The 21051-nt window shown below is 40.8% G+C and overlaps 1 protein-coding gene across 2 annotated transcripts in view; it reads left to right on the top strand.

The window, feature by feature from the left end:
- The window catches only part of COG5 (component of oligomeric golgi complex 5), a 162699-nt gene that overhangs the window by 39588 nt on the left and 102060 nt on the right, over nt 1-21051 (top strand). The gene's annotated exons all lie outside the window — the stretch shown is intronic.

Raw genomic sequence — 21051 nt, 5'->3', positions numbered from 1 at the left:
GCTTAAACTGTGCTTCATGCATATGGGAGTGAATTCTCTCTTTCTCTTTTTAGAGGAAGCTTCTGTTTAAAGGGCTATTTTTTAAAGTGATTCCTTGAATATATTAAAGAATAATAGCTCTGGTGCCCCCATTTTGCACTCTCTGTGTGTGTGTGTGTGTGTGTGTGGTGCAGAATAGTGGGTGTGCTACATGAGACCACACATGTAGGGGAAAAGCAGGTATATATCATATTGCATATATTATATTTAGACGAATGTGTTGTTTGCACATGCTCTTCCTTTAAATCTACCTCTGGTGCAAATCCATTCTCTTCAGTTAATGGCACTAAATCTTAGTCAATATCGTATATTTATGGAAAGTAGGAACTGAAAAAGTAGAGTTTGGCATGGAATCACTTGGGGTATTTAGGATATTAGTAGGAAAAATTAATTTCATTTAGTTTTGATTCTATATAGTCTGTCAACTGTGGTTTCCAGAAGTTCTGGCATATTGCAGTTTGATAAATTCCAGTGAGAAATGTAATGGATGTGAAAAGCTGTGAATATTACTTCTCTTTCAGTGCAGGACATTGAATAATGTTCTTACGCATGATTCTGTTAAACTCTATTTTTCTTTGGTACATTTTTATTATGCGTCTTGCAGCTTCATGTTCATTTAACTTAATATTTAATCTTTGCTCATTTATGAGTAGGAACTTTAGTAATGGTAGCTATATATGATGAGCAATTAAACCAGAGAGTCAGGGTGTTCTGTTAGGACCATCTTGAATGAGTCAGGATATGCTATTAAATCTAGAATGTGAGTAACCGTATCTGTTACCGTATCTGTTTTTTAATGGTTGGCTTGATTCCTTAGTTGTAGGTACTGCAACTGGAAAAACTGCAGAGGTAGCCCTGAACATGGGCACAGGAGTGCTTTCTTTGGATCACAGCTGTAGACTGCTGGAAAAATTCAGAAATGCACAATAGACAGCACATTTGTAAGGAGGCTAGTTTTTAATTTTTTTAAAAAATAAATACACTAAAGAGAAAAGGAGTTGCTCATGGAAGATGTCTATACTTAGTTTTCTTTCAAACGGCCATAAAATTGGTGGGGCCAGGTTTTCTTGAATACCCCCCCCATGAAGTTGGAAAGCTAGTAGTCAGCCAAAACATGTCATTGCCACATCTCTTGTCCCGCCCCCAGCTATGATTGGGACATGCGGAACAAATGGAGTAGGATAAGTGGCCATCCCAGATTTTGGCTTACTGTCAAAGCTTTTGCCAATATGTTGTATTTGGCCGCCGGAGCACTTGGTGGAAGCAGCAAGACCTCTTGCTGCTTCTGAGAAGCCTAGTACGGTATGATCGCAAAGATGAGTCCCTTCCCCTTAGAAATAGTAAGCCTCCTAGGAGTCTTGTGAATTAAGATATTTAGACATTGGCAATAGTGCATCTTGGCAGATTTACCCATTCAGTTACACTTGCAGAGGTCTAGAAAATGGGGCTGTTATTTGTTGTGCACGCACTATCAACATAAACACAATTAACATTTCAGTGGGGACTAGCTCAGCAACAATGCATATCTATTAACACCAATGGGGATAACTTAGTAACAATGTACAGTGGTGCCTCGCTTAATGAATGCTCTGCTTAACGAAATTTCCGCTTAACGAAAGGATTTTTCGAGCGGAGGTTGCCTCGCTAGACGAATGCATTTTACGAAAAATTCGTCTAGCGAATTGCGGTTTCCCATAGGAATGCATTGAAATTCAATTAATGCGTTCCTATGGGCAAAAAAAGTCAAAAAAATTCAGTGCATTCCTATGGGATTCGCTAGACGAATTTTTCGCTATAAGAAAAGACCCGTGGAACGAATTAATTTCGTCTAGTGAGGCACCACTGTACATACATTTCTAATGTTTGAGGGGATTAGCTAAATAATTCTAAGCACAATTAAATCACACACACAAAACATACACACATTCACTAATAGGGCCTTTTCCATGATGGCACCCCACTTGTAGAACTCCCTTCCCACGAAGGTGCAGTTGTCCTCCATATTCAGAACTTCCAGCTTTCACTCAAGATACATCTTTTGCCCAAGCATTTGGGGAATGAGTTTGTTGGTTGTGTTTCTGCCACCTCCGAATCTCTGGGGATGTTTTTGTTTGCTGTACTGTAAGTTGTTGTAATAAATTTTATTTTCAATGTGGGTTGGGTTTTTGTATTGTTCTTTGGGATGAAGGACAATCTAAAAGTCTAATTAAATTAAGAAATTTCTTTAAACTAACTAAAAGATATAAATTCTGTGGTCTATTGCATACGATTCTTGAATATATACTGAAGTTAGAGAGAACTTTTACATTGCCTTGTTACAATATTTGTGTCCGTTGAGTTTTCCACCTGTGGCCCTTGACTTCACCTGCCAGTTTTGCATCAGATGTTATCTGATTATACTTGTACCTCATATTTATATCAGCAAGCAAAATATCTGAGATAATACAATAAATAATTTTAGTCTCCCTCTATCTAGTCTCTGTCTCTTGTGATTTATCCACCTGATAGTTCAAAGATGGGAAAACAAATTGTCTTATGAATTTGCTATTCCTTTCATTTTCTTTCTCACCATCATCAGCATGTATTTCACTGTATTTGCCAGGAGATTTTTCCTTTTTGCTGGAAGTATTTTGACTAGATTTCTACATCTGACAGGGTAGTTCTATGGCTTAAAACAATTAAGAAATGTCCATAATTTCATACCCGTTCCCCTTTCCCCTTACCACTTTTAATTTAACAAATATCTCTCTGTTTTAATTGTTGGATATAGCGGGTTATGTGGCTATATGGACTAGAAACTACCGTATAAACTCGTATAAGCCAACTTTCAGCACATTACAGGCTTATACTCGAGTGAGGCGGACAGTGGCGGCAGAGGGACGAGGGGCCCAAAAGCAGGCCTTTCTTGCCATTGGTCCCACCGCTGCCACCCGCCTCTTGCAAGGGCAGGCACAGGAACCGTGGTTGGAAGAGGCGCTGCGCTGTGCTGTGCCTCTCCCAACTGCAGCTCCTATGCCTGCTCTTGCGAGCAGCAGAGGCGGTAGCGGAGGGATGAGCGGCTTGAAAGGAGCCCTTTTGGGCTGCTCCCTCCTCCTCCGCTGGTTTGTGGTGTGGGGAACTGGTTTATATTTGAGTCAATAAGTTTTCCCAGTTTTTTGGTGTGTGTGTTTGTAAAATTAGGTGCTTTTGCTTATAATTGGGTTGGCTTATACTCGAAGTTCCTGACAGTAAGAGCTGTTCGACAGTGGAATTTGCTGCCCAGGAGTGTGGTGGAGTCTCCTTCTTTGGAGGTCTTTAAGCAGAGGCTTGACAGGCATATGTCAAGAATGCTTTGATGGTGTTTCCTGCTTGGCAGGGGGTTGAACTGGATGGCCCTTGTGGTCTCTTCCAACTCTATGATTCTATGAGTATATATGGTAAGTTCATTATATTATTTTCATATTATACTTGGTACCGTTTGCAGAGATCATAATTTGTATTAAGATAAATCTCTCCAGCGGGATGCGGTTGGCGCTGTGGTCTAAACCACAGAGCCTAGGGCTTGCCAACCAGGTTGGCATTTCGAATCCCCGCGACAGGGTGAGCTCCCGTTGCTCGGTGAGCTCCCTAGCAAGTGCAAGTAGATAAATAGGTACCACTCTGGCGGGAAGGTAAACGGCATTTCCATGCGCTGCTCTGGTTCGCCAGAAGCGGCTTAGTCATGCTGGTCACATGACCTGGAAGCTGTCTGCGGACAAACGCTGGCTCCCTCGGCCAGTAAAGCGAGATGAGTACCGCAACCCCAGAGTCGTCCACGACTGGACCTAACGGTCAGGGGTACCTTTACCTTTAAATCTCTCCATTAGATGGGTGATGGGAGATCATTTTCGGTTATGGTCTCTTAACCAGCTTGTTCATGAAAGGTAACCTCCCCACAATTTTTGTTTCAGCTCTGGCTAAAATGGAGCTAGCCACAGCAGTGGTGGACTTTGGGCTTTAAAATTTCAGCAGCATTCTGTGCAAAGCCAAAATTCAGTGCCCACCCTCCACCTCTTGACTTCCCTTGTTCCATCTTTGTTGTGGTGCCCCCTCTCGGCGCCCTCTCGGCTCGGCACCCTGTGTGTTGAACCTATCACGTTCCCCTAAATCTGCCTCTGGTCACAGCTAGTCATCTTTCAAGTGCAGTCGCCCATTGAGTGAGGGTCTTGTATTTGGTCAGTGTAGGCATTACATTGAGCTATGGTAGTAAATAGGTAAGTCACTATATGAACATAAAAAGAATCCAACAGGCAGAGCATGAACACAGCAGTCATCCTCAGCAATTGGCATTCATGGCAAAATGTCCCCTTTCCTGGCAGGCTCCAGGTAAGAGCGGTAGGTCACTCGCAGCAATATTTTCAACCCCAATTTCTTCCTAGTGTAGAATTTGCCTTCTTAAAACTGCTCCTGCACATTGCATTGAAGTTTAACCATTTCCTAGGGTTGCTTGGCATCTGAAGTGGTAGCAACTAACTGTCTGTGTAGATAAGTAATATATGAGAAGTTGATTTTTAGAGTCTGGGTTGGCACATAGGCTAGGATAAAAACCCTTTCTCTTGTGATTTTACACTGCGAACCACCCTGAGATCTACGGGTATAAGGTGGTGTACAAATTTAAATAATAATAATAATAATAATAATTTCTATACTCATATACAAACACACACACACTAGTGCTTCACCTCTTGACTCTGTAATTTTCTGGTTCAAAGTGGAGATTTTGTGGTAGGAGGGCAACTTAGCCACGAAATTTTATGTTACTGAGTAAATCATTCAATAAAGATGAGCTCAATTGTTATGCTGGAAAAGCTGGGGGGGGGGACCACAAGAATCACATGCATTTCAACAAGTTTCTTCCTCTCTTGTCAAATTGTCACAGCTCTTCTGTTTTGCTGGTGCTTGGTATATTTTATGAATTATACTGCTATTTTCCGTGTAAATGGTAGATAGATTGTATGATGATGAGGTGATGTGAAGTATTATTGAGCATTGTTCTTCAAAGAACATGCCCCCATGTGTAAATTTGTGGCCTCTCATGCAACACATTTTAGATGCATGCTGTTTTACATATAATTGTCACTAGGCTATTAGTATGCCTATATTTGTAGAAGAGAGGGTTTAGTCCATTTCCCCTATACGGTCTTATATTGAATGTTGTTCTGCTATTATTGATCACCACTGTTCTACAAAACAGGACTCATGGAACATTGTGCTCAGGCTTTCTAGTAAACAATGTTCTCTGTGCAGAGTGCTTTTGACCTTGTGTTAAGGGCTCTACAGACTCTTCCAACAACTATAATCTAATTAGTGTGGGTTTTCTATTGATGGTTATGAAACCAATTGGAGTGTTGGGTGGGTGCTTCAGAAATCTAAATAAAAATAAAAACAGAGCTGAAATAGTCTATTACCATGTGGTTACGTGAATAGGCTCCTTCACCTTCCATATCAGGAAGCTTGGTGGCTGTAGTTTTGTATATTAACCACAATCTTAAACTCCTCGAACTTTAGGTGGCTTGGGGACACGGTGGCACAAAACATTTCGGTTTAGTACAGGGTGGATAAAAATCAATGATTTTTTTAAAAAAATCAAAAAAATCGGATTTTTTTTGATTTAAATCGGATTTTTTTGATTTAAATCGATTTTTTTTTATTTAAATTGGATTTTTTAAATAAAACGCTTTTTGAGGAAAACATATTACCATCCAAAGGTTATTCCATCATGAAATAAAGATTAGTTTGTTAATTATGTAGTATAAGGTTGTGTATGTTTAATTTTTGGGGTAAATAAATTCCATTAATCCATTCACAATGTCATGCTCTTCCAGAGGTTTTTGTAAGATTATTGGGCAGTTTCTCTGCCTACAAGATATTATGACAGGTGCTTGGTTTACTTTTGCAGTTCTCAAAACTGAATTTGACTCAACAGAGATCACATGCCTCTTCTTCACAGCAAAAATGTTATAACATGAACAGAGTTGAGAAAAAGACCTTAATCCTATTGTTCTACAAACCTATGAATACAGAAGCAACCCCTTCAGTGCTAAGTTTCAAGAAGTTCAGTGAATAGAATAGAAACAATATTTTTCTGATTGTTTGGAGTGGACAGTATTTAAGTTTTTCATGTGTAGGCTGGGCTGACAGTCTAAGTTTCTTAAAATATATATATATTGTTTTTGTTTAGCCAAATTAGTTAACAAACATGGATGTTTGTTTAAGCAAATAACATTTGCTGAAATGTTATTGTTTCAGTTGAATAAATCTATTTAAATTGTTACTATTAAGGTAATGATTATTTTTCTCCTTCCTAAGTACAACAGTAAAGTTGTCCAAATATGAATGATTAACCTATTAAACTGGGGATAAAAAAACTAATATGAAAAGTTGTTATTCTAAAAATCTTCATCTACTTGCATATTAAAGTTATACCAGCAAGAATTAGTCTTTATGATTTAAATCAACTATGATTTAAATCAAGCCTTACTGACTAGTGATTTAAATCGTGATTTAAATCGTGATTTAAATCAGTTTGATTTAAATCAAATCCACCCTGGTTTAGTATATGTGAAGCATGGCTATTTATGCTGTATAAAACTGGTGCTGGCTCTAATGTTCTTACCCACGTGTCAGTTTTCAGAGCTCAAGAAAGTAACGATCATTTACATTACAGTATTCCCAAGTAATGTGCATTTGGGAATATGGTGCAATCGCAACACACACACACATTTTATTTGTGCAAATTCAATGATAGGTGCTTGCAACAGCTTTCCCAGAGACAGTGGCAGAAGAGGAGGAAGCTCCAAAATGAGTGGGGAAGCAGCCAGTGGTGTATGAAGGGTGTGTGGTGGGTGCGGACCATGCCGGGTGTCATCACTGAGGGGGGTGACAAAATGGCAGAAATAGGTGATGTTGTTTTTTTTAATTGGGCTCATTACACTTTTCTGAAAAGAAAAAATAACTCCCGCACCCACCACACACCATAGCTGCCAAGTTCCGGCCTGAGAAATAAGAGACTGGACCGGAAGTAGCAGACCGGAAGTAGCGCTGCCACCATTTTGGAACTGGGCGGAGCATGCTCAGAAGCTACTTTTGATGCTGCTCTGCCCTGTTCCAAAATGGCCGCCGCACCAGAAGTGAGCGCTACAGCCATTTTGGAACTGGGCAAAGCAGCATCAAAAGTTGCTTCTGAGCATGCTCCGCCCAGTTCCAAAATGGCCGCCACGTTGGAATAAACCGGGGAAAAACAAAAAAATCCGTTTTTTCGGCTGGGGACAGCTGGAAAAACGGGGGTTTCCCAGGGAATACGGGAGACTTGGCAGCTATGCCACACACCCCTTCCTACGCCACTGGTAGCTAGGTGAGGCGAGGGACACTGGGTGCCACATTGTGGGGCCTGTGCCACACGTCTCTCCTGAGGGGGAGGCTGTAGAGAGGCTCCACACAGCATGCCCTGCCTTGGCTCGCCCTGCTCCCCGCTGTGGGGGTCGCACTGGGCACCCGAGCGGCTAGCTATGCCTCTGGAAGCAGCTAAGGAAGAAGAAATTTTGGCAGAAGGGTGGAAAGAGCCAGACAGAGCTGCAGGCAAAGAAAAAGCTGGAATTAGTATGGAATGGTGCCTCAGCTTGTCTCCCTGTCTGCCTTTCTCCTCCTTTCCACAGCAGAGAGAACCTACCTCTTTCCGGCTGTACCACTTCTCCACTTGCCTCACAACATAGGGAGGTCCTTTGCATGGGGCTCCCCCTGCTTTTAGCAGGAAGCTTTGGGCTATGCATGGTTTTGCATATACACACTGCCTCTGGAATATAACCCTCATGTGAGTTGCCATCGTACTGCATATCATTTGGTTTCTTCCAGGAATTAAAGTATTTTGATTGAAACCTGGAGTTTCTCCATTGAAAAACGTCACACCAGTCCTTCAAGTCGACATAAAGCATGCAAAACATTCTGTCTATACATCTTGCCATTTCCCCCTGGAGTATATGAGGAAAAATAAACAAAATATAAAAGTAACTCTTAAAATGGGATTCACTGACTAACCCATGTGTCTGTCTGTGACAAATGTGTGCCTTGTTTTACTTTAGGCAACCAAATAAAATGTATCTGTGGCAATAATTTTCTCGTGTTAACTGATGAGTAAAAGTAATTAAAACCATCCATCAGATCTTGTGTTCGGTTTGAATCTATGAGCTTGTTCATCCATATTTATTACTAGTATTCTCACACATTGTTCCTGGAATGGCAGTAACAGTACATTTATACTGAGTGCTCTGTGTCTACTGCCTAGTTTACTTTGTTTTAATATAAAGTCAATTGTCTTCAATATACATTCTGTACAAGAAACATCATCCATGTCCATAAGGCTTTTAAGGAAAATAGATGACACTACATTTGCTGGGTGCTAGAGTCAAAACAGATGGATTTGAGGAATTAAGCAGTAATTAATCCAGTTTTGACAAATGTAACCAAGGGAAGCTGAATCTGGGGCTGCTGCTGGATCTCTCTTTGTATTTATTCAAATGGATGCATACAGGAAGAAAACATCCGTTTAGAACTAGTTCTAATTCTGGGTTTTTAGAAGAGCAGCAGAGCAGGTCTCTGATCGTCCCTGATAATTCTCCCTATCAGATTCAGTGAGCATCTTTCCCTTGTTGTGTGAAACACTTGGGCTTCAAGGATCATTATGTCAAAAACAGTCATAACTTTAATCTCTTTGCCTTTTGGAAATACGTTCAGATGCTGTACATTAATGGTCCTCTTTAAAACAGAATCTTGACAAATGCGTTTGTTAACTGAGTAAAGTGAAATTGCTGACAGTTTAATTGTGTGGCCATCTTGTTTGCTTTACTTGTTTATAAAGTTGGTGGTTTCCCCTTTCTTCAGCATGCTTGTATGCTGCTGACAAAGCAAGATAATCAATGTGGCTTGGTGCCTGTCTGGATCGTGTGGCTTCCTAGTTGGTGTATGTTCTGAACTTCAAGTGCTTCCAGAAAAATGATAGACCAAAACCATAGAGGGCAATCCAAAGCTGTAGTTTTATGGATCCCAGGCTTTGGATTGGATATAAATTGAAGCATGCACCTTGTGATCAGATAACACTGCCACTACAAAGGTTGCCTCCAACCGTTGGTTCGTTTGGGGCACCAAGCCCCCATGTTGCTGTGTCAATTTGCTTCCTCTTCTGTTTCACTTTAACCCAGTTTGGCAATAGGCAATAGACGGGTAGATTCAGGCATTAGTGAAGGGAAAAGGGAGGGTGTCGTAACAGTTCCTCTCCTTATCCCTTATATTCTACATTCAGTTGCTGGTTTCAACCAGACACTTCCTAGATTGCAGGTCCTTTGAGACAGGTGCCTGCCTGTTCATTCTTTGTAAAGCACCATGTACATGGCTGGAACTATGCACACTTGGGCAAATAAACTTTTGTGCTACAATTGACAATTGACCCAGTCTTGGAACAATAATGTATGAGCTATCACAGGCATCCCCAAACTTGGCACTCCAGATGTTTTGGGACTACAATTCCCATCATCCCTGACCACTGGTCCTGTTAGCTAGGGATGTAGAAGTTGTAGTCCCAAAACATCTGGAGGGCTGAGTTTGGGGATGCCTGAGCTATCATGTATGAAGTGTCACAACTGGCACTGTTACCGGTGCCAAACAGTACTACTTTTTCCTATATCATGCATTATTATTATTTTTATACCTCTGTCATGCCTCCCTTTCTCACTTTTTTCTTACCTAAAAAGCACTGTAACTTTTACCTATAGGGAACTTTAAAAAAAAAAATTATATTGGTTTTCATGTAAATGCAAGAACAACATACCGGTATAACTGCAGTTTCATATGCAGCACATGGTACACGAACAATACATTTATTTGTGCATTTTCAAGAGCTGTAAACGACACAGACTACAGACTCCTGACAGATTCATGGCTGAGATTCTCTCTTGTATGTTGATATAAGCTAGCTATGAAGTAGTAGAATGGGAGGGAAGTCCACTGGCTGGTTTTCAGTGGCAGCACATTGATTATTTGCTCAGAAGCTTTTTGCCAATAGTTGAGCTAGCAGGAACATCAGATTTTCCGTTTAAGCCTCTGAGTCTAGAGATGGGCAGGTATATAAGGTGACAGATACCATCTTCAGGCAAGTTTATTGATTTCTAGACACCATTCACATGTATAAAAGCAACAGGTGTTAGGAAGACATACCTTAAATCTATATCATTTGCTCATGTATTGAGTACATTTCCCACCTTTCCCCCCATAAGGATGCTCATACTCGGTGAAGTAATTTTGAGGGAAGAGGTTTCTCCTCTGTTCTGCTTTCCCCGCATCAAGAATTTTTCCATTGTTTATGTGCTGTACGCCGCCCAGGGTATAAATAATAAAATTATTTTTATTATTCTAGAAAGTAGGTACTGTAGTTCTTTTCTCTGGAAGAGTTGTAGTACCGGGGCTGTGTAGCTGTCGTTGGATTCTCTCTCCAGCATGGAGATTAATTAATTTATTTAAACAATGTATAGGTTGCTTAACTGCAATTCAGAGGTGCCCCACCTCTGCTTTGTGGTGCAAAAAGACAGAGGCCGGGGGAAAGCAGGCCCTTCCCAACCCCATTCATGTGATCAAACATTTGGAAAGGAAGGAATAGCGCTGGGCGATGTCTGGTTTTCAACATGATAAATCACCAGCTAAACATCGCGATATACTGATATATCAAATGTCTGAAATAAGGATGGAGCTATTTAGAGGCATTGGCTGGCTTCATGGTTTTTCCCAAAGTGTGATTTTTGCATAGCACGCACGCACATATAATGATTTGTGGAATATTGCCAGGTAAAAAATTATGAAACAAATATCACGGTATGGACTTAAAGCCGGTTTGGGACGATATATCGCCAAGCCCTAACACACATCATGATTTGAAGTATATTGCCAGGTCAAAAATTACGAAACTGATACCACAATAGGAACGTCAAACCCATTTTGGATGATATATCAATATATTACCCAGCCCTAGTATGGAATGTATATGCCCTCTTTGAGTAACATGCACATTTGGCCACTTCTGGCTTGAACTGTGCTTTCTTAGCCAGTTCAGATACTTGGATACCAGTGTGGTGGCTCCAGAAAACCTCCCATCACAGACAAAGATTTTTTTTCCTTTTCCTATTTTAAAAGGAAATGGTTACACTATTACACATTTAGGAGCCAAAGTTAGATTTATAGAACAGCTAGCGGCCTTTACGTAATGTTGCATAGGAATGATAAGAAACAAACAAAAAGGTGATCTTTTATAATCAATGGTTAAAATCTCTGTAGTTTTGAAATGCCATCTTAATTCAAAGTGGCAACAGCTGAAAACCTGTTCCTTGATCTCTGGAAACATCAAGCAAAATTTTGTTATGAAATGTCCCAATGCCTGGTGAACAACCAACTTTCCAAAATCTACTTAAAATGACAACCCAAAATATTCTAATTTGTATAGGTAATGTTCTTTGTAAATTATTTCCCCCAATAACATTTCACATAAATCTAGCCAAGGAGATGAAATCTTTTCTGAAGAAGAAAAGGCTGCAGAGATGGAATACTAGTGGGTATCGCCATTGCAGCCTTCACAATATTTTATTTTATTTTATTACAAATCTGTTGTGTGGGGTGGTGGTGGAGGAGTAACTGTGTTGGAGATAGAAAAGAATGCTGCAACTATTTAAAGCACATCCAGTTTTCTCTTTAAATCCTCCCTTCACAAATTTCTTTTCCCTCTATTTCTCCCCAGAGTTTTAAGTTTATCTTCACACTATTTCGAAATGGCGCTTAGTAGGATACGGCAGATTCATTAAACTCAGCGTGACTAATAAAAGACTGCATATCTGGAAACGTATGGAAAAATAGAGGCGGATCAGCCTCTATCAGTAGAGATTGGGCAGAAGCATTGGCAGAAATAGCAGCTCAGATTGAATTCTTGCTGGCAGAACTTTGAACTGAAATTTTGCAACACGTACGCTAGGAACATAAGAAGAGCATGCTACTACAAGTCAGTAGTCCATCTAGTCTAGCATCCTGAACTCACAGTGGCCAACCAAATGCCCGTAAGCAAGACATGAGCACAACAGTACTTTGTCCATTTGTGACTGGTTTCTGGAGGCATACTGCCTCTTGACAGTGGAGGTAAAGGTAAAGGGACCCCTGACCATTAGGTCCAGTTTTGACCGACTTTGGGGTTGCGGCGCTCATCTCGCGCTATTGGCTGAGGAAGCCGGCGTACAGCTTCCAGGTCATGTGGCAAGCATGACAAAGCCGCTTCTGGCGAACCAGAGCAGCACACAGAAACTCCATTTACCTTCCCGCTGTAGTGATACCTATTTATCTGCTTGCACTTTGACGTGCTTTCAAACTGCTAGGTTGGCAGGAGCTGGGACTGAGCAACGGGAGCTCACTCCGTCGCAGGGATTCAAACCGCCGACCTTCTGATCGGCAAGCCCTAGGCTCTGTGGTTTAACCCACAGCGCCACCTGCGTCTCCCTACCAGTGGTGGTAGAACATCTCTAATCCTCTTTTAAAGACATCCAAGATGGTGGCCATCACTTGGGAGCAAGCTTCATCGTTCAACTATGTACTGTGTGAATCAGGGTGGATTTGATTTAAATCAAATCGATTTAAATCATGATTCAAATCACTGGACAGTAAGGGTAAATGTAAGGGGACCCCTGACCTCTGGACCTATTAGTCTGAATTTTAGTAGGTTCCTTCCCCAGTGGAAATCTGTTTTCAAACTGATTGTCTAAAACAAACCTAGAAGAGGGAACAGGTTTTCTATTTTCCTAACCAAAAATGGTGAAGTCTGCCCTTGTGAGAGAACTACTGCCTCTACCTTTCTGGAATCTAACAGGTTTCGTTTCTTCAGACCATGCTTACAATTTATATCCAATTCTCGAAGAATTTTTCCTTCCTTCCTTTTAATTTTGTTAAGGTCCCCTGCATAAAAGCCCCATATGCCTTATTTCCTGTGGATTTCAGTTTAAAATGCTAATATAATAATAATAATAATAATAATAATAATAATAATAATAATAATACCCCGCCCATCTGGCTGGGTTTCCCCAGCCACTCTGGGCAGCTTCCAACGGAAAAATAAAGTACAATAATCTACTAAACGTTAAAAGCCTCCCTAAACAGGGCTGCCTTCAGATGTCTTCTAAAAATCTGGTAGTAAATATCTGATGTTCTCCCGTTATCAAGAGCTCCGGAAAATCTGCCCTTCCTTTACGTATTTCTCTGTTTATAAAATATATACTTCGTGCTGTGCCCATGCAACATTTTGTACTGGAGGGTTTGAAACACTTTAGTAATGCAAACCATGACATTATTTTATCTCTTGTTTCTGTTTACATGTCTTTATACAAGCTTCTGGTATTCCTAGCAAAAATCAAATCAAATCATTATTTGTCCCTCAATACTCTTTTTCACCACCTGCTTTCTGAAGCATCTATTGAATGAATAAGCTCGTCCTCCACAATCAGTCATCAAAACAGCAGAATAGCTTTCATTGCCCGTGTCATACTAAAATTAGACCACAGCACTTAGAATTGCTTATCATTTGCTCTTAAGTCTCAGTAGTACTAATTTGATTTTGTTATTTGTACCAGATCCTCTGATATACCGTATTTCCATCTATAAGACGCCACCATGTATAAGACGTCCCTGATTTTTGGAGACTCAGATTTAAGAAAATGGGGGGGGAGATGTATCCGTTTATAAGATGCCCCCTAATTTTTTACATTATTTTAAAGGAAAAAAACCCTAGTCTTATACACAGAAAAATACGGTAATTGGAATCCTATGGCACAAAATACTGAGCATGTATATTGTCCCACAAGGGTTCATGGTTGTTTCCCATATAAATAGGTTTTCCAATGTTGCATTTTTAAAAAATTGTCATTATTATTTATTTATTTTGCATGAATGATTCAAAGCATTCCCTATTTGAGGGTATCGGAGATTGATTATGACAGTTTTCAAATCTTCTTTCCATCAGGGAATAATTTCACATTGATTTTCCTGCCATGGGGCCCTTCTGCTTTGTGGAGAACTGTGGGAGAACACTCAGATTCACACAAAACTCGGGTCATAGTGTTTATTACATCTCAGTTCCCTACAATGGGGAAGGCAGTGAAGGGTAACGAATGCTCTTCTAAAATATTTCCTGCTTACCCCATTCACTCCCCTAGCGTTCAGTCACCTAATTGTGCGAAATACATTTCTGAAACCTAGTCCACCTCTTTTCAATCTCATCATCTTGTTTACCAGTGTTATATACAAGATGTATCCCCAAATCCCTCCAGCAGATTGTGCATTGTTAATTGACAATATTGCTTTTAATACCAAGAACCAGTGCTATTTTTCTAGTTGATGGGAGCAGGATAACTTCTTGGCCTGTTGGCCGGATGAACCATAGTTTTGTGAGAGATAGGGCTGGGTGATGTTAGGTTTTCAACATCACAATGTATCACCAGCCAAATATTGCTACCTGGCTGAAACCCTGGAGAGCTATTTCCTGTCAGTCAGTCGAGGCAATGCTAACCTCCATGGACCAGTGGGCTGACTCTGTATGAGGCAGCTTCTGTTGCTACAAATTCTATTCAGAATATGTTATCCTCTTGGTGTTTTTTTCACTTCCATCAAGCAGATGTGAATAACACATTGGTTCCCCATTGCTGTGCTTCCTTTTGCTTTTTGGAAAGGCAGAGAGAGGTTGTCCAGTTATGTCCTAAAATTTAAGTTCTGTTATTTAAATCCGATTGCAGGTTATTTGTGGGTTTTATACAGTTAGAAACAATATGACTGCATGTAAGAAGGACGCAGGTGGCGCTGTGGGTTAAACCACAGAGCCTAGGGCTTGCCGATCAGAAGGTCAGCGGTTCAAATCCCCGTGACGGGGTGAGCTCCCGTTGCTTGGTCCCTGCTCCTGCCAACCTAGCAGTTCGAAAGCACGTCAAAGTGCAAGTAGATAAATAGGTAGCGTTCCGGCGGGAAGGTAAATGGCGTTTCCGTGCACTGCTCTGGTTTGTCAGAAGCAGCTTAGCCATGCTGGCCACATGACCCAGAAGCTGTATGCCGGCTCCCTCGGCCAGTAAAGCGAGATGAGCGCTGCAACCCCAGAGTCGTTTACCTTTAAGAATATTGTTTATTAGGAGATTGATTTGATGGTCTCTGTCCTCCTTTCTTCTTATCCTATCTGTACTTGGAATATATTTTATCTAACATTCAGTGGCACATAGCTACAGATGTTTTGGCTGTCAACTAGCAGTCACTCCAGAGAATTATGTCTGGATGCAGTTCGTACTTTCTGTTTTTAAATTGTTGTGGCTGTACTTACGTGGCTCAGTTTTAGGTACTGCCAAGCAGTGACTGAATAATCTTGTGGCTCTGTATTATTTTATCATATATTAGCAAACTGGTAATGGCTAGTTGTAGTGCAATCCTATATATGACTGGCCAGAAGTATGCACCACTCAATTAAATGAGACTTAACTTCCAGGGAAGTGTGTGTAGTAAGCTTAACTAGCTTCTCTTGAAGATCCAACTGACAGCTAATGGTGATGGTAGGAATACTGTGAACAATGAATGCATCTAGTACACTTATAATGCGAGATAGAAAATGTATCCATTGTCGTTTTCTACTACTTGATTGTCTCCCGTCAGTCGTACATGTTTCTAGTAAAGCCTGTTAAAATATTAAATACTGCTTACTTTGTTTTAAAAAAAACATTTTAATGGGTTCTTTAGAGCAATTCTGTTTTAATTACTGTTTTAATTAAACAGTACTGAACTGGGGGAAGATGGGAGGCTTTAAATAGAAACTAAATTAGAGTAACCAAAACAAATGTGTAAATTATTACTCTCTCAACTCACTGCATCTAAGGAAATCTTAACTGGGAGGTTTTCCTGATTTTACACAAGTGCTGTATAGTACAAATCGCAAATAATGTCCCCAAGGTTGCATTTTGTAAAAGTTGCAGAGTTTTGGATCCAGCCATATGTATCTTTTGTAGAAGATTGCCTGTTCAGTTTATAATCTTGACATGTGCATGGATCCATTCCCAATCTTTGTCTAGTTCCTGGAAAAATGGTATTAGCTTTAAGCCAAACTGAAGCAGTGGATAACACAGATTTTCATATTTTCTGTTTATAGTTTTATGGATAGATGGTACGTAGCAATCTGTCTTACAGGTGTAGATAAGCCCTCTGCCTTCACTTTAATGTTTATATGAATCATTTTAGGAAGAATGCCTCTGTATTGGAGTTGAACAAATATTTCTGCTCCATAAGGGCCTTTATTAAGTCCCGAGTAATATCTATTTGCAACCTGTAGTTTTATATAAAAGCTTTGTTGAGATGCTTAAACAAAGCATTCTTTAGATGTTCTTCAGAAGTTTGAGTGGGAACTTAGTGGGCATGGGATATTAACAAGTAATAGAGGCTGCTAGAATATCTGGAAGAGGGAATATTTGAAGTGGAAAATGACATGTTATGTATGACTCTTGTTTGAGGAGTCCAGGCTGTGCATACTCATTCTAGTTTTGTGTTATTTGATTATCTCAGCCTGTTGTTTTCTTCCTTGTTCCATTGCCCTGTCTTCCTTTTCCTTCCCATGATTCTAAAAATCACATGCATTATATCTACTTTCTCAACTACCAGCCTCTCATCTCTATTTCTTCCCTCATTATTTCCAGAATTTAATATCTATTAGCCATCAAACAGGCATTACTTATAGCAGTGATTTATAGGGGAGCGGGTGGCGCTGTGGTCTAAACCACTGAGCCTCTTGGGCTTGCTGATCAGAGGGTCAGCAGTTCAAATCCCTGTAATGGGGTGAGCTCCCGTTGCTCTGTCCCAGCCTCTACCAGTCTAGCCATTTGGAAGCACACCAGTGCAAGTAGGTACCACGGCAGTGGGAAGGTAAATGGTGTTTCCATGCACTCTGGCACTTATCACGATGTCTGTCCCATTGGGCCAGAAGCGGTTTAGTTCTGCTAGCCACATGACCCAGAAAGCTGTCTTGTGGACAAACGCTGGCTCCCTCGGCCTGAAAAGCGAGATGAGTGCCACACCACCATAGTCACCTTTGACTGGACTTACCCGTTCAGGTGTCCTTTACCTTTACCTTATAGTCTCAAAGGATTTTTAGTTATGAGACAGGGGCGTGGAGAGGAGTCAGGGGTTGATAATGTCTTCTAGGGAGAAGGTCTTCTAGGCTGCTTGTATGTGAAACACTGTCTGCAGAGAAGCTTATTTGCTACCTACATCAGTGTCTTGCTAGCAGCCAGGCAAAGATTTTAGTATTGTCTTAGTCCTTTTCACTTGTGAGGTGCTTTTGGCTCTTTTATGTATTAAATGATATGTTGCGGGTGGCATTCTTTTTATGTTGGGTTTGGATCCTGCTTTTGTGTTTCTAATCTTGTTTTATATTCAGTGTATTCAAACGTTGCCTAGAGAATGCTGTTTATGAAGTCACTAGTAAATATAAACAAAATGTGCCTCGACCCGCTTTATACCGAGTCAACCCATAGCTCTCTCTAGCTCAGTATTTTCTGCTCAGACAGGCAATGGCTCTTCATGGTCTTAAGTGGATTACATCAGCCCTACTACACCAGCTACCTTAGGTGTGCAAAACATGTTCTCCACACTGGGCATTGCAGACCTAGCCCTGAATCCTTGTTGCTGCAGCAGGTAAGGATATAGCAGATGTACCGTATATTCCTGCATATAAGACTACTTTTTAACCCAGGAAAATCTTCTCAAAAGTTGGGGGTTGTCTTATATGCCGGGTCATATTTCTTATATGGCGAGTATATCCCAAACTCTATATTTTAACTGGAAAAGTTGGGGGTCGTCTTATACGCCAGTCGTCTTATACGCCGGAATATATGGTACCTGTCTTCCGACCTCTTTCTGCCTCTACCATTGAGTGGTTTCCTTGCTACAGCCATGGAAATGGGAAAAGATCAAATGTTACCACTGCTAGCAGTAGCCAGAATAGGGCCTTGAATTATGATCTGCTGGATCCTAATTCATTTCAATTCCCAGAGAAGAGCCTGGAGGTCCTACAGAGAAAGAAAGGAAGAAAGACTATACCCTACCTTGCACCTTGGCTGGATGCAGTAGTTGACCTACTAGTCTACTCTACAGTAGTTATGGGAAACTGAATCTTTGAAATTCAACAAGAGAAACATGTGACTCAATCAATCACAATAGATTTCCACAAAACATTCAAGAGTACCTTTTTTAAAAAAAAATACTTGTATTTTTTAGTATCAGAACTGCTCTGTAATCATAAAGAATATGCACTTTGTATGGAGTGTGACACAGTAAGACTGATTGGGCTCTTGTTGGTCCATAGTGCCAAAGATCCCACACAAATCAAGTAGCTTTTGAGGTGGGGAGAGAGAGAGAGAGAGAGAGAACATACTATGTCTGGCTCTGTGAGAAATGATAGCTCCATGAATTTTGAAGCCCCAGTTGGCCAGGAGCAGTAATGTTTATTTTTTTCTTTACCCAAACTGCAATCCTCATACAGAAGGAAGGAAAGAATTGGGGAGTTGCAAGTAAGAGCTATTTCCCCAGGACTCTGTCTAGCCACCTTATTGATATAACCCATGATTCAATGTGTCATCATCTGAGAGCAGAAGTAAATTGTGGTGCACCAGCTCAAAGGCAGGCTTCAAAAACCTGAATCTTGTTCTAAGTAAGCTAAGCTGTAAAGTGTGAAGCTATTACAGTTGTGTGTGGAAAATTCCACAGTGGATAACAGATTGGAATAAGTTCACTAATTAGTGTCTTTTATCTTATTTTAAGCCACTTTCATAATAATGGGATTGTAGCATTAGTGGTTTAGTTTGATTTTCATGGTTTCCTCTTAGGCTAGTGGTAGCCTTGACTAGGTGGCAATTTAGACAGTCTCCATAGCCTTCCTAGAGAAAATAATATGCACCCTTCTTCCTGCCTCTAAAGCTGCTGCAGGGGAAGTTTGCAAGGTAGAGAGATTTGTCAAAAGCACACTAGCGGGATGAAGCCCACGGCATTGTTTAAATAAATAAAAAAGATCAAAAACTGGGCAACATTTGGGAAGTTGGTTTTGTAGCCCATCATTAGTGGACATCAGCCAAAAGGTGCCATCATCATTATCATTCAAATTTGTATACTGCCCTAAACCCACAAATCTCAGGGCAGTTACAACATAAAATCACAATATAAAAACACAAAGTACATAATCAAAATAGAAACAAACCCCAACCCTATTATGCCTCCCCCCCACATTATAAAAGAGCATTGGATGTCCTTCCTCTCTCATATCTCCAACAGACACTATACACTTTAAGAAGCAAATGTGTTTTTGAGGTGGGGAAGGGTACAGTACTGCACTTTGTGTACAGATCCAAAACTGCTGGGAACCCTTAGCAACAATAGCAGTCCCCCAAGTGAATGAACAGTCTCATCCAGAAATACCCTGAATTTTGGCAACCTGTCGCTAGTAAGATCTCAGAATAATGCAGTTATCTATTAGAAAAGGTGCTGCTCATGGAAATGTAAGCCTGTGCACAATGGATTGTATCCAATGTCCTTTTAGCAGAAAGCTTTTCCACTCAGGGGGTCCACTCAGCCCACATGTGGTCCTCCAGGCCTTTCTGTCTGATCCTTTGGACTCTCCTCTGGCCACCTTTCCTTCTCACATTTCCACCGCTCATTAGCCCTGGTTTGTACCCCTCTGAAGTGTTTTTGCCTGTGCCCCTCGATTGCCCAGATTGTGTGTGTTTGTTTGTGTGCAGAAACTAACACACTGCCCTTGCATCCATTGATCTCTCCTGTCACTTTTGCCCTTGGCGCTGCTCTGCCCTGGCCAGAAGGGAAGGCCACCTTTAGACTTTAAACAGATCCTCACTTGTGCCATATCCTGTTCTGCGGTGGGGGGTGGGGACTGCTAATTGTCAGAAATAGCTTTTCGAGGGGCGCAGAAGGCTGAGTTGGGGGAATTGTCAAAAATTGGATGCCCTTGCAGAAGTGTTTCCTACCGCTAGTTCAAAACTAATACAATTCGTTGCTGGTAGATTTTTTTTCAGTGTCATCTTTTTGTTTTTCACTTAACCCCCCACCCCTTCCACTGCAGTCTTCAAAAGTGTCATTTGAGGCTATGACTGTGATAAGTGGAAGGACAAAGTGGCAAGTTTTTTTGGGGGGAGGGATAGTTGCCAACTCAGAAATTTTTGCTGCACAACCTGTTGTTGATTTTGGTTTTATCTCCTCCGGCTAAGCCTGTTATGTTGCCTTTTTGAAATGTTGCTTTAAAATGTGTATAGATAATTAAGCAGCAACTCCACTGTTGGGTTTAAAAATCTGTTTAGTGTTAGCACATCAAGAATTTGTAATTTTAATTACGAAAATACTTTCCCCCCAAGAGACCTAAAGTCTTGTCCCTTTCCCAGACTGCAGATTATGAATGCTGCTAACTCTAGAGTTTGCTACATCTTGCTTTAGCTCAGGCTTCCTCCACCTCAGCCCTCCAGATGTTTTTGGCCTACAACACCCATGATCCCTAGCTAGCAGGACCAGTGGTCAGGGATGATGGGAACTGTAGTCTCAAAACATCTGGAGGTCCGAGATTGAGGAAGCCTGCTTTAGCCTATAATATTCATGCATGTGAAAAGGAGTGTAATGTAAATGTGAAAATGCTGTTTTCAGCAATGTAAGACATTACTTGCAATTGACAGATTAGTATGATAGCATGTGAGTGTTCCTTCTGACTTTTCTCTTTCAATCTAAGGGTTAGATTTGGTATCTGCTACAGGTGCTTGGCAGAAGGGTTGGAGAGTGAGGTCGGGCGGCTACCCATCTTCACTTCTCCCCATTTCCCTTGTCTTGTTGAGAGCATTATGATACTAATAGGTTGCCATGCACTGATTCTTTGGTGCCTGCTGGAACCTTTTGTGTAGAAGTAAGCAA

Source organism: Zootoca vivipara, chromosome 9 (assembly GCF_965207765.1).
Source record: "Zootoca vivipara chromosome 9, rZooViv2.hap1.1, whole genome shotgun sequence".
In the NCBI taxonomy this organism is placed as follows: Eukaryota; Metazoa; Chordata; class Lepidosauria; order Squamata; family Lacertidae; genus Zootoca; species Zootoca vivipara.
Note: the sequence above shows the minus strand (reverse complement) of the source record. Positions and strands in the feature narration are given on the sequence as shown.